We start from the raw sequence: 5,728 nt of genomic DNA on the forward strand, positions 1-5,728 counted from the left end.
ACATTCCTGTTTATTCTGGGCATTCGCTTAGACAGGATGAGACCATCTGACTGACATGTAAAGCAATTAAACATAGTTTGTTTTGTGTGCAATAGTTTAAATTGTTATCCAAAATAGAATACACAAATAAAAACACACCAGAAAAATAATAAAAAATTACGTATATCCTCAAATACTTTAAAAATTACAAAACATAACAGTTTATGAGAGAGTAGGTGTTATTCATTAATAACTGATAATTGTGTGGTTTTTTTACTGTACAGTATGTGGGCAGAAAAGGTTTTCACACTTTCTTTATGATTCAAAACATGCATACATGCAAAAATAAATAAAAAAACGTACATCAATTTTGTTACTTAACACTTTTCATGTTTCTAAGGTGACCAAGAGTCTGTCATTCTATTATTCTATTAATATTACTTTTAACAGCTTTGTTAGTTGTCCTCTAGTCAAAGAGTTTAAAAAAAAAAGAACAACTTTTTATTTCAGAGAAAAAAAATGCTCCACATTGAGATGCGTCAAAGGGATGAGTTGGAAAAGTTGGACCTCTGGTCAAAATTCAATACATACATACTTATATTCATCAAGGATGCTTTAAATTGATTAAAAGTATGTAGTGGCAGTAAAGTCATTTATAATCTTACCATTTCTGTAACACTTTAGTATAGGGACCAATTCTCTCTATTAACGAGATTCTTATTAGCATGCCCCTTATTAACATATGGGCTGTTTATTAGTAGTTATAAAGCATTTATTCAGCGTGACCATATTCTACATCCCTAACCCTACCCAAGACCTAAATTTAACAACTACCTTACCATTAATAAGCAGCAAATTAGGAATTTATTGAGACAAAAGTCATAGTTGATGGTTTGTTGATAGTGAGAATTGAACCTTAAAATAAAGTGTGACCACTACTTCTATTGTGACACATGATATAGAGTTTAGTAATGGCTGCGGATAATTCAGCTTTGCCAGCACAGGAAAAAGTTTCATAATAAAATATGAAACTTTTATTTTAAATAAATGCAAATTACAAACCTTTGCTGCACATTATTCACATTTTCACTTTTGCAGACGGGATGACACCCACTGACACACTCTGGACCAAAGTTTATCCTAAATTTAGAAGAAGAAAAAAAATGTAAAGTGCAAACTTACTGGTGATTCATTAAAACATCTCCACAAAATTAATGAACAAATCCATTCACACACAAGGTTAATAAAAGAGACCCAAACTTGTCATAAAACATAATAATAAAAAAAAAAAACTTCACTGAACATATTCCACAGACTTCTCCAGCTTTCTGGATATTTGCATGTCCCAGAATAGCTCATTTATTCAGAAGTGCAGAGAGAGGGCAGGGGAGGGGGGCATGCAGCTGACCTGCCACACAACTGGAACTGCCAGGAATTATCCTCAGATCCCATCCAACTAAACTCAAACACTGGACCCCACTAGAATTCAGCAAGCACTTAAATCCAATAAGCACACAGCACAGATGCACGCGTATCCAATCAGAGACCCATACAAGCCCTGAACTGGGACAGGGAGTGAGAGCATCATGGGTCACACGCAGCTGTGCAGACGTCCGGCCCAAAGCCACCAGAGTGACGGCCTGAACACATGGCCAGTGCTTCACTGCTGGGCTGCCTGCACAATCCCAGCCCAGAAACTCAGTTACTTTGTTCTCTTTTTTTTTTTTTTTCACCCCTCATGATAATGACGACCTGTCCCAGATTCTGTGGTTATGAGAAGAATCACATCAGTTGTTTGTCAAAACACAATCACAATGCACTTGGCAGACGGCTCGCCAGAGGAGAGCAACGGGTAGAGATATCTCTCAATTTGCCAACAATTGAATATTTTATGGTTTCGTAAAGAAACTTAGTGTCTTTCATCCGTTCTAATCCGGTCCTCAAAATTGGGGTATTATGGTTCCCAATCTATTTCTGCTGTTCTATAAGCCAGCTTCTGCATGGTTAAGTAGAGACAATGTTAAGACAAGCCTTTTAAGCCCATTAGCCTTATAATTCATATGTCTTGGCAAATGCTATTCAGCGTAGTCCAGGATCTGCTTCCTGCTGGCTTACTGGAGTGGGAGAGAGAGGGAAAGAGAGTAAGTAAGAAAGGTGGGAGGAAGTGCAAGCTTTTCGCTCATGCTAAAGAGAGAGAGAGAGAGAAATGGAAAAGGAAAAGAATGCTCTAGCAGGCCGCCACATGTTGAAGAATTTGTTTACCGTTTCCTGTCCTGTGATCAACACACAGTTCAAGTGGACAACAGAAGAGATGTGGCGGGTGAAAATGATTCTGATCTATTCTTCTGTTCTATCTATGTGACTAAAAGGAAATATTTTTCAACAATGCTATGAAATTACTTCAGAAAACGAGTCACATTTATGGGTTATTTACACCTAAAAACTTAAGACATGAAGCAATGGAACTAAAGAAATGAAAGAATTTTCCTAAGAGTTTAACTTCTTTTTTAACCTAAAGGCTGTGTTTTTAGAATGACATGAGTTTGTGAGGAACTGAAAAAGATGCAAACGTGGCAGTCGAACAAGTTTTCAGTGCCCATTATAATGGCATGGAAAAGAGCAGCTGGCACGTTCTTCAAAACTTCTCTTTTTCAGATTCACATGCGGTTTGAAACTAAATGACGGTGAGTGATTGAAAAAACAAAACAGAAAATGAAGTCCTGGCTCTTAGAAATTCCCCCTAGGAAGCACTCAGAAACTTTTCTTGGTCTATCGGTTTTACTTTTTATTATTGAGTTACACTCAGTTAAACAGCCATGATTTTTATTTTGAGTGTCAGTTAAGATGTAGCCTTAGGGATAAGGAACATACCTGGTCTATAATACTGTTGTGTCTGATTGATGTATTCAAAGAACCAGTTAAGTGATAATCTGAAGTCCAATGTGAATTTATCCATCTGAATGAAAGGAGTGAATGAGAGAGAGCGAGAGAGAGAGAGAGAGAGAGAGAGAGAGCATCCACAGTGATTTTTCTCTCCCTCCCTGCAATCGGAAACCAATCCCTGATAATGCATGGAGATATGGAGAAACTCTGCGACTAACACAGCTTAAAATAACTATTACAGCATGATATGTTTTTTTTTCAAATAGTTCTATTTGAGTACTGGTTTTAAAACCAGCAACATCCAAGATCAAATGTCTGGTTATGTACTTAGAGAAGAATTCATTCAGAACAAAGTAAATGCACTTTAAATGAAGAAACACAAATTCTCTCTTAAAAGAGACTCTTAGAAGTGCCTGAGAAAAAAAAAAAAAAAAGTCTTTATGCAAATTATGACGGAATTATGAGGCAATGCTTTGTGGGTAATAGCCAAAACTCACTTCATGTACAGTGTTAATAAACATTTGCCAAAAAAGGAACAGCCTCGGTGCATTCATCATGACCCCATTAAAAAGAAAAGCTAGATTAATTGACAAAACAACAAATATCATGGTGTATTTCCATTAGAATTCATAGGAACTTTATTTCCCTTTTGCTTGTTGAGCCCTTGTCTTCCTATTACATAACATTTAATTCCTATAATAAATTATAAAAATCACACCAGTTGATTATCTGACTACTTTATCACAACGTTTATGAATTTGTGAACACTGAAATCAATCATCAACGTATTAGAGCCATCACAGTAATATATGACTTACTCGAGCAAATTACTTCTCTCCCCTCAACACAAGACAGCGTTAATTTTTCATTAGATTTATGTGTGAACTCAACAGCTGGAATTTATGGAGTTCACTGCGATCTGTTTTACACCATTAAGAACTATTCAAATATTTTTTTAAATAATACCTTTTATGCGAAAGTCAAATTTGTAGGTGCAAAAAAAAAAAAAAAAAACTGTACATAGATTGATAGATTATACAGTACATGCCTAAAATTATAAAATGATGATTGGTGTAACTTAATTTGAACATGCACATCACAGAGTCCTGTTTCGAAAGTTTAATATTCATGTCTTATTTAAATGTCACAAAGCCTTTTATATTCAAATTACGTTTCCCCAAATTAAGTGATTTTCAATCCAACAATTCAAAGATGCATTTGCTGATATAATAGCTTTCCTCTAATCAGCAGGATAACCATCAACTTATTTTTCAAAATGTAAGTTCACTACAAATAAATAAAATCCACTTTGTTTAACACTATGGGAATACATAATTTATCATATGTGCTAATCACCATTGCACATCTGCCTTCTGTTCATATTAGGCAGTTTAATTTTTCAACAGAGCAATAAAGTTTTTTACTGTATCCTATAACTTTTTTTTTTTATTACAACAATGTAAATTTATTATAATTTTATCTTAATTCTGAGTGTTTGTTCTACTTTATATTTTTTCCAAAATAATGAATAGCCCCTGGGCTTGCAGAAAACATTTCATAAACTCTTCAAAGTGACAAATCTGAATTTGGAGGAAAGGCATCAAGTATATTAGTTTAATAAATGCACGTGTGCACATATAGCCAAATGTACCTAAATGAAAAGTAATCAATTCTGAGCTGATGAGAATGGTTTAACTGACTCCTTATGGATTGAGATCTGCAGTGGTTTGAGACAGGAGTGATCGAGTTGCTGATGAACAGAGAGAAACGCGCTCTAATCCCAGCTGGATTACTATGACTATGGAAAGGGAGAAAGATCGTCCCTGCCCGTTAACGACGCTCAACAACAGCCGCGTCTCCGAGCGCGCTCACACCGACCACCAAAACACACGCACATATCACAAGTTTAAAGTTCAATGCGGTCTCAATTCACTCACCTAATGCGGTGTACGGCTTCGTCCACGTGTCTCGAAGGAAAACGACCCTCCGGGAGAGGTGAACAGGGTCGGGATGTTTTATTTGGGTTGACTTGCGCTGGTCTCTCAAGGACGAGGTGAAATCATGGGGCTGGTCACACACAAACAACAACGCCAGAGCAAATTACAAAAGGCAAAGACTTGGGGGAGGAGAAGTCAATTTGTTTCGTGCTCTAAACAACAGGCTCTGAGCCAAGAGTGGCTACCTTAGCGCCGATACTCGGTTGAGCAAAGCACGTGTGTCAAAATTGGACCATTTAAATCCAAAACACTGTGCTCGGCTGAAGCGCTACATGAGGCGCATCGCGAGCTACAGGCGACGTGACGTTTGTAGCTACTTCAAGAGCTTTCCGAATATCATTCTCGTATCGAGTTTCTCTTTCAGGTAATGTCAGATATTTCCGTCTAAACACAGACTGTAAGTCATATCCCGCACTCGAAAACTGCATTTGGGATGTCTAAGTATGAGTGAGAGTGTAGGTCAGTTTTGGCACTTTAACCCTTCTTTACTGGGGGTCTAATCAGCGCGAGCCCCTCCAGGTGCTTTATATTAAGGCGCATGTGCCGCGCGAGCGCTTTAAAAACGTCAATAACCGTCATGTCATATTCTCTCGCGTGCGGCAGTGGCTTGGCTGTGCGTGAATCTCTATTAAACTGGCTGAAATTACTGTCTGGAAATGGGGAAATGAATTATACCTGTGTGCCGGTGCGCACAGGTGTTCACCGCGCGCCCGTCATGAGCTCGTGACAGTTTCCCACACGCGCCCTGTTTGTTTGAATTCACCTACGAGCATCTCTGCTACAGGCTTGCGTAGGCTCATATTTTCAGCTGTACTTAAAATTGGTTTATTCAGGTATTTATATTTATAATTACTGATACTAATTTACTG

The 5,728-nt window shown here is 37.5% G+C and overlaps 1 long non-coding RNA gene across 1 annotated transcript; it reads right to left on the bottom strand.

Annotated features, from left to right (window-relative positions):
- Window positions 1–1,052: 1,052 nt before the first annotated feature.
- On the bottom strand, window positions 1,053–5,388 carry LOC113048614 (uncharacterized). The gene is made up of 3 exons (XR_003276513.1): window positions 5,045–5,388; window positions 4,800–4,929; window positions 1,053–1,119 (listed from the first exon to the last, which is right to left on the bottom strand). It is a non-coding gene; the product is annotated as an uncharacterized LOC113048614 (long non-coding RNA).
- Between the last annotated feature and the right edge of the window lie 340 nt (window positions 5,389–5,728).

The sequence above is a fragment of the Carassius auratus genome, chromosome 29 (assembly GCF_003368295.1).
Source record: "Carassius auratus strain Wakin chromosome 29, ASM336829v1, whole genome shotgun sequence".
NCBI lineage: Eukaryota > Metazoa > Chordata > Actinopteri > Cypriniformes > Cyprinidae > Carassius > Carassius auratus.